The sequence below is a fragment of the Pseudophryne corroboree genome, chromosome 6 (genome assembly GCF_028390025.1).
Source record: "Pseudophryne corroboree isolate aPseCor3 chromosome 6, aPseCor3.hap2, whole genome shotgun sequence".
NCBI lineage: Eukaryota > Metazoa > Chordata > Amphibia > Anura > Myobatrachidae > Pseudophryne > Pseudophryne corroboree.
In genome coordinates this window covers 579,713,537-579,722,168 of record NC_086449.1, presented here as the reverse complement: position 1 = coordinate 579,722,168, position 8,632 = coordinate 579,713,537, and the positions used below count along the sequence as shown (strand labels likewise).

Sequence of the window (8,632 nt, the reverse complement as noted above, 5' to 3'; positions counted from 1 at the left end):
GTTAGAATCATTCAAAGGAATGCTTACTAATATTAATACAGAGTTGGCTACTGCCAGACAAGAAAGGCAGACCCTTAAGAAATCCGTGGATGATTTTTTAATCTTAAAACGTGCCACCTTATTTTTAACACTTAAGTAATGGCTTTTTTCTGGCCACTCTTCCATAAAGCCCAGCTCTATTGAGTGTACGGCTTAGTGGGGTCGCATCTGCAGATACACCAGTCTCTGCTGTGGAACTCTGCAGCTCCTTCAGGTTTACCTTTTGGTCTCTGTGCTGCCTCTCTGATGCCTTTGCCCGGTCTGTAAGTTTTGGTGGCCGGCCCTCTCTTGTCAGGTTTGTTGTGGTACCATGTTCTTTTCATTTGAAGATGATGGATTTGATGGTGCTCCGGGGGTTCAGCAAAGATTTGTATTTTTTTTTATTTTATAACCCATCCCTGACTTGTACTACTCAACAACTTTGTCCCTGACTTGTTTGGGGAGCTCCTTGGTCTTCATGGTGTGATGCGTCTTGCTTAGTGGTGTTGCAGCCTCTGGGGCCTTTCAGAAAAGGTGCGTTTTATACTGACCGATCATGTGACACTTGGATTGCACACAGGTGGACTTAATTTCACTTACGAGCTTCACCTGTAGCAAGAGTTGCCTTGCAGGACGCCATTCAAAAACTACTACAGACAAAGGTTTTTGTTCCAGTACCACCTCTGTTACACAACAGGGGATTGTATTCAAGTTTGTCTGTGGTACAGACACCGTTCTTGAACCTCAAATCTCTGAACCCGTATCTTTGGGTGTTCAAGATAGAATCTCTAAGGGTGGTGGTCTCTGGTCTGCAAGAAGGGGAATTCCTGGTAGCCCTTGATCAAGGAGGTCTACCTACACCTGATATGGCCCCCTCATCAGGCTTATCTCAGATTCGCTGATCTGGACCACCATTTCCAGTTTCAGGCCTTACCCTTTGGTCTCTCCACAGCCCCAAGGGTATTCACAAAAGTCATGGCGGAGATGATGATGCAACTCCGCATGATTGGAGTCAACATAGTTCCCTACTTGGACAATCTCCTGATAAAGTCGGTGTCCACGGAGAGTCTGCTGAACAGCATTAACTTGGCTCCTCGCCTTCTAACTGATCTTGGTTGGAGCCTAAATTTCCCGAAATCTCACCTGGAACCATCACAAAGGATTCAGTTCCTGGGAATGATACTGGACACTGTATCTCAGAAGATGTTCCTCCCCATGGACAAGGCATTGGCAATCCAGGCTATGGTCCGCTCGGTGCTCAGACCCCGCAGGGTCTCTGTTCACCTTTGCATCTGCCCACTGGGAAAGATGGTTGCCTCTTACGAGGCAGCCCAGTACGGCAGGTTACATGCCTGTCCGTTCCAGCTGGATCTGCTAGACAAGTGGTCAGGGTCTCACCTGCACATGCACCAGAGTATAGCTGTGTCGCCAAGAGCATGGATCTCCCTGTTATGGTGGCTACAAGTCTCTCACCTTGTGGAGGGCCGAAGTTTCAGTACCCAGTCTCGGACTCTGCTGACAATGGATGCAACCCTCCAGGGCTGGGGGGCAGTAACTCAAAGGGCTCAGTTCCAAGGAAAGTGGTCGAGTCAGGAATCTTTGCCCTGAGCTCCAGAACATTTATCGGAAGCAGTCTACAATGCTCTTCTGCAGGCCTCCTATTGTCTACAAAATCAGGCCGTACAAGTACAGTCTGACAATGCCACGGTGGTGGCGTACATAAACCGATAGGGAGGAACAAGAAGCAGAGCCGCAATGCGAGAGGTGTCACGGATACTCCTCTGGGCGGAAGCCAACGCAAGGGCCATCTCAGCCATATTCATCCCAGGCGTGGATAACTGGGAAGCGGACTTCCTCAGCAGGCACTACCTCTATCTGGGGGAATGAAGCCTTCACCATCAGGTGTTTCAGCAACTGATTCACCGGTGGGGCTGTCCACAGATAGACCTGATGGCTTCTCGTCTCAACAAGAAGCTGCGTCGTTACTGTTCCAGGACGAGGGATCCGCAGGCTGCAGCGGTGGACGCTCTGACATCACCGTGGACTTACCAGTTCGTATACCGGTTTCCTCCAATCCCGCTCATTCCCAGAGTTCTAAAAAGACTCGAAAGGAAAAATGTACCTCCACGGCTCCGTGGGATCTCAGTGTGGTCTTGACTTTTCTCCAATCGAACTGGTTTGAACCTTTACACAGGGTGGAATTGAAATATCTTACTTACTGGCTTTGGCCTCTGCGAGGCGCGTGTTACGATTGGGGCCTTATCCTGTAAGAGCCCTTATTTGACTCTTCACGAGGATAGGGCGGAGCTCAGGACTCACCACAGTTTTTGCCGAAAGTGGTATCTGCTTTTCACGTGAATCAACCGATAGTGGTTCTGGTTCTGACACATCTGTTGATCCAAAGTCCTTGGACGTGGTTCGGGCTTTGAGGAGTTAAGTCAAGAGGACAGCTCGTCGCAGGAAGTCAGACTTTTTTTTTTTTTTTTGTCCTTTGAAGTTACCAAAATTGGATGTCCTGCTTCTAAGCAGTCCATTGCTCGATGGCTCAGATTGACTATTCAACAGGCCGCTGCCGGGTTCTGTTCAGGCCCACTCCACTAGGTTGGTGGGTTCTTCCTGGGTGGCTGCCCGTGGCGTCTCGCCCTTACAGTTGTGCCGAGCGGCTTCTTGGTCGGGTTCGAACATGTTCATGAAGTTCTATAATTTGGATACCTTGGCGGGTGAAGACCTTCAGTTTGGTCAGGCGGTTTTGCAGGGCTCTCAGCACTCTCCCATCTGTTCTAGGAGCTTTGGGACTTCCCCATGGTACTAATCCATCCCAGTATGCCCTAGGAAGTTAGATAAAATAAAAAATTAATATCTACCGGTAATTCCTTATTCTCTCCTCATTACTTAGTGTTTCCTGCTTACCTGGTTGTGAGTTCTTGGTTGGGTCTGCTGTTGCTGTCCCCATTACTTGAGTTAGCGTTGCTATCCTTTGTTCTGGTTAGCGCGGCTATCTTCCTGTTGTGTTGGTTCGTTACCTCACCGTTGGTGTTATGTTTTCCTTCTCTCAACGTATGTCCGTCTCCTCGGACATAGTTTTCCTAGACCGAGTCTGGTGGAGGGACATAGAGGGGAGGAGCCAGCACACACTAAACATTTCTTAAAGTGCAAGGCTCCAAAGGACCTGATCTATACCCCATGGTACTAATCCATCCCAGTATCCCCTACGAACTATGAGAAAAGTAATTACTGGTAGGTATTAAATTCCTATTATCCATTATTGGTATTATGTTTTTGCTATATATAATCAGAAGAAGCCTGTATCTAATTGGCTCATCAAGCACCATCACTTAATATATTTCTTACCATTGCAGCGCAGTTATTTCTTTCGTTCTTTATAGTAATTACTATGTACTGCCAGGTGGCTACTGACATTGAAATTAGCAGCAGGACAGGGTGATGATTATCTAATTTATTGATCGATGGTTGTACGCAGCTACATTATACTAAATATAATTATATAGCTAGTGGTTGTCCAGAGCCAGGTATTCGCAGCTTAGGCTTTGCTGACAGCTGAAATCTATTTTTCTCTAACGTCCTAGTGGATGCTGGGGACTCCGTAAGGACCATGGGGAATAGACGGGCTCCGCAGGAGACAGGGCACTTTAAGAAAGAAATTGGATACTGGTGTGCTCTGGCTCCTCCCTCTATGTCCCTCCTCCAGACCTCAGTTTGAATCTGTGCCCGGACGAGCTGGGTGCTACTTAGTGAGCTCTCCTGAGCTTGCTAAAAAGAAAGTATTTTTTAGTTTTTTTTTTATTTTCAGAGAGATCTGCTGGCAACAGACTCTCTACTACGTGGGACTGAGGGGAGAGAAGCAGCCCTACTCACTGAAGATAGGTCCTGCTTCTTAGGCTACTGGACACCATTAGCTCCAGAGGGATCGTACACAGGATCGCACCCTTGGTCGTCCGATCCCGGAGCCGCGCCGCCGTCCCCCTCGCAGAGCCAGAAGACAGAAGCCGGTGTCAGAAGCAAGAAGACTTCGAAATCGGCGGCAGAAGACTCCAGTCTTCATATGAGGTAGCGCACAGCACTGCAGCTGTGCGCGATTGCTCCCACACTAAACCCACACACTCCGGTCACTGCAGGGCGCAGGGGGGAGCGCCCTGGGCAGCAATTAGAGACCTATTGGCAAAAGTGGGCATATATACAGTTAGGCACTGTATATATGCATGGGCCCCGCCATATTTTTTACACAGAAACGCGGGACAGAAGCCCGCCGCTGAGGGGGCGGGGCTTCTTCCTCAGAACTCACCAGCGCCATTTTCTCTCCACAGCTCCGCTGAGAGGAAGCTCCCCAGGCTCTCCCCTGCAGAATCACAGTAGAAGAGGGTAAAAAGAGAGGGGGGGGGGGCACATAAATTTGGCGCAAAAACAATATATACAGCAGATACTGGGCTAACACTAAGTTACTGTGTGATTCCTGGGACATATTGCGCTGGGGTGTGTGCTGGTATACTCTCTCTCTCTGTCTCTCCAAAGGGCCTTGTGGGGGAACTGTCTTCAAAAAGAGCTTCCCCTGTGTGTGTGGTGTGTCGGTACGCTTGTGTCGGCATGTTTGACGAGGAAGGCTATGTGGAAACAGAGCGGGCGCAAATGAATGTGGGGTCGCCGCCGACACCCGATTGGATGGATATGTGGAAGGTTTTAAATGATGTTACTTCCTTGCATAAAAGGTTGGATAAAGCTGAAGCTTTGGGACAGCCGGGGTCTCAGCCCATGCCTGATCCTATGTCGCAGAGGCCGTCAGGGCCTCAGAAGCGCCCACTATCCCAAATTGTTGACACATATGTCGACACGGATTCTGACTCCAGTGTCGATGGCGATGATGCAAAGTTACAGCCTAAAATGGCTAAAGCCATCCGTTACATGATTATAGCAATGAAGGATGTGTTGCACATCACAGAGGAAACCCCAGTCCCTGACAAGAGGGTTTATATGTATGGGGAAAAAAGGCAAGAGGTGACCTTTCCCCCGTCACATGAGTTAAATGAGTTATGTGAAAAGGCTTAGGATTCTCCAGATAGAAAACTGCAGATTTCCAAACGGATGCTTATGGCGTATCCTTTCCCGCCAACGGACAGGTTACGCTGGGAATCCTCCCCTAGGGTAGACAAAGCTTTAACACGCTTATCCAAGAGGGTAGCCCTGCCGTCACAGGATACGGCCACCCTAAAAGATGCTGCGGATAGAAAGCAGGAGGGTATCCTGAAGTCCATTTATACACATTCAGGTACCCTACTAAGGCCGGCAATTGCGCCGGCCTGGATGTGTAGTGCTGTAGCAGCATGGACAGATACCTTATCTGAGGAACTTGATACCTTGGACAAGGATACTATAGTACTGACCCTGGGGCATATAAAAGACGCTGTCCTATATATGAGAGATGCCCAAAGAGACATTAGCCTACTGGGCTCTAGAATAAATGCAATGTCGATTTCTGCCAGAAGGGTCCTGTGGACTCGGCAATGGACAGGCGATGCCGACTCAAAAAGGCACATGGAGGTTTTACCTTACAAGGGTGAGGAATTGTTTGGGGACTGTCTCTCGGACCTGGTCTCCACAGCTACGGCTGGAAAGTAAAATTTTTTGCCATATATTCCCTCACAACCTAAGAAAGCACCATATTACCAAATGCAGTCCTTTCGATCACAAAGAGGCAAGAAAGTACGAGGTGCGTCCTTTCTTGCCAGAGGCAGGGGTAGAGGAAAAAAGCTGCATAATACAGCTAGTTCCCAGGAATAGAAGTCCTCCCCGGCCTCCATTAAATCCACCGCATGACGCTGGGGCTCCACAGGCGGAGCTAGGCCCGGTGGGGGCGCGTCTCCGAAATTTCAGCCACAAGTGGGTTCACTCCCAGGTGGATCCCTGGGCTATAGAGATTGTGTCTCAGGGATACAAGCTGGAATTCGAAGAGATGCCCCCTCACCGTTACCTCAAATCGGCCCTGCCAGCTTCCCCCTTAGAGAGGGAAATAGTGTTATCTGCAATTCACAAATTGTATCTTCAGCAGGTGGTGGTAAAGGTTACCCTCCTTCAACAGGGAAGGGGTTACTATTCGACCATGTTTGTGGTACCGAAACCGGATGGTTCGGTCAGACCCATATTGAATTTAAAATCCCTGAACATATACCTGAAAAGGTTCAAGTTCAAGATGGAATCGCTCATAGCGGTCATCGCAAGCCTGGAGGAGGGGGATTTTATGGTGTCTCTGGACATAAAGGATGCTTACCTTCTTGTCCCCATTTATCCACCTCATCAGGATTACCTCAGATTTGTGGTACAGGATTGTCATTACCAATTCCAGACGTTGCCGTTTGGTCTCTCCACGGCACCGAGAATATTTACCAAGGTAATGGCGGAAATGATGGTGCTCCTGCGACGGCAAGGACTCAAAATTATCCCATACTTGGACGATCTCCTCATAAAGGCGAGGTCCAGAGAGCAGTTGGTGATCAGCGTGGCACGCTCTCGGGAAGTATTACAACAGCACGGCTGGATTCTGAATATTCCAAAGTCGCAGTTGATTCCTACGACTCGTCTGCCCTTCCTGGGCATGATTCTGGACACAGACCAGAAGAGGGTTTATCTCCCGATGGAGAAGGCTCAGGAGCTCATGACATTGGTCAGAGACCTATTAAAACCAAAACAGGTGTCGGTGCATCACTGCACGTGAGTCCTGGGAAAGATGGTGGCCTCATACGAGGCCATTCCCTTCGGCAGGTTCCATGCGAGGACCTTTCAGTGGGATCTGTTGGACAAGTGGTCCGGATCAAATCTACTGATGCATCGGCTGATCACCTTGTCCCCCAGGGCCAGGGTGTCTCTCCTGTGGTGGCTGCAGAGTGCTCACCTTCTCGAGGGCCGCAGATTCGGCATTCAGGACTGGGTCCTGGTGACCACGGACGCAAGCCTCCGAGGGTGGGGAGCAGTCACACAGGGAAGAAATTTCCAAGGTCTGTGGTCAAGTCAGGAGACTTGTCTTTACATCAACATCCTGGAACTAAGGGCAATATACAATGCCCTACGACAAGCGGAGACCCTGCTTCGCGACCGACCGGTGCTGATTCAGTCAGACAACATCACCGCAGTGGCTCATGTAAACCGCCAAGGCGGCACAAGGAGCAGGGTGGCGATGGCGGAAGCCACCAGAATTCTTCGCTGGGCGGAGAATCACGTAAGCGCACTGTCAGCAGTGTTCATTCCGGGAGTGGACAACTGGGAAGCAGACTTCCTCAGCAGGCACGACCTCCACCCGGGAGAGTGGGGACTTCATCAAGAAGTCTTCACACAGATTGCAAGTCTGTGGGAACTGCCACAAGTAGACATGATGGCATCCCGCCTCAACAAAAAGCTACAGAGATATTGCACCAGGTCAAGAGACCCTCAGGCGATAGCTGTAGACGCTCTAGTGACACCGTGGGTGTTCCTGTCGGTCTATGTATTTCCTCCTCTTCCTCTCATACCCAAGGTGCTGAGAATCATAAGAAGAAGAGGAGTGAGAACAATACTCATTGTTCCGGATTGGCCAAGAAGGACTTGGTATCCAGAGTTTCAAGAACTGCTCACAGAGGACCCATGGCCTCTGCCTCTAAGACAGGACTTGTTGCAACAGGGGGCCTGTCTGTTCCAAGACTTACCGCGGCTGCGTTTGACGGCATGGCGGTTGAACGCCGGATCCTAGCAGAAAAAGGCATTCCGGATGAGGTCATTCCTACGCTGATAAAGGCTAGGAAGGACGTGACTGCTAAACATTATCACCGTATATGGCGAAAATATGTTGCTTGGTGTGAGGCCAGGAATGCCCCTACGGATGAATTCCAGCTGGGCCGTTTCCTTCACTTCCTACAGTCGGGAGTGACTGGGCCTAAAATTGGGTTCCATTAAGGTCCAGATTTCGGCCCTATCCATTTTCTTTCAAAAAGAACTGGCTTCTCTTCCTGAAGTCCAGACGTTTGTGAAGGGAGTGCTGCATATTCAGCCCCCTTTTGTGCCTCCAGTGGCACCTTGGGATCTTAACGTGGTGTTGAGTTTCCTGAAGTCACACTGGTTTGAGCCACTAAAAACCGTGGAGTTAAAATTTCTCACGTGGATGGTGGTCATGCTATTAGCCTTGGCTTCAGCTAGGCGTGTGTCAGAATTAGCGGCTGTCACATAAAAGCCCCTATCTGGTTTTCCATATGGACAGGGCGGAATTGCGGACCTGTCCGCAATTTCTGCCAAAAGTGGTGTCATCTTTTCATATGAACCAACCTATCGTGGTGCCTGTGGCTACTTGTGACTTGGAGGATTCCGAGTTACTAGATGTGGTCAGGGCTTTGAAGGTTTATGTAGCCAGAACGGCTAGAGTCAGGAAAACTGAGTCACTGTTTATCCTGTATGCACCCAACAAGCTGGGTGCTCCTGCTTCAAAGCAAACTATTGCTCGCTGGATCTGTAACACGATTCAGCAGGCTCATTCTGCGGCAGGATTGCCGCAGCCAAAATCTGTAAAATCCCATTCCACAAGGAAGGTGGGCTCTTCTTGGGCGGCTGCCCGAGGGGTCTCTGCATTACAGCTTTCCCG

The 8,632-nt window shown here is 49.6% G+C and overlaps 1 protein-coding gene across 2 annotated transcripts in view; it reads left to right on the top strand.

Moving 5' to 3' along the window:
- The window catches only part of RNF44 (ring finger protein 44), a 207,119-nt gene that overhangs the window by 179,472 nt on the left and 19,015 nt on the right, over positions 1 to 8,632 (top strand). The window lies entirely within an intron of this gene.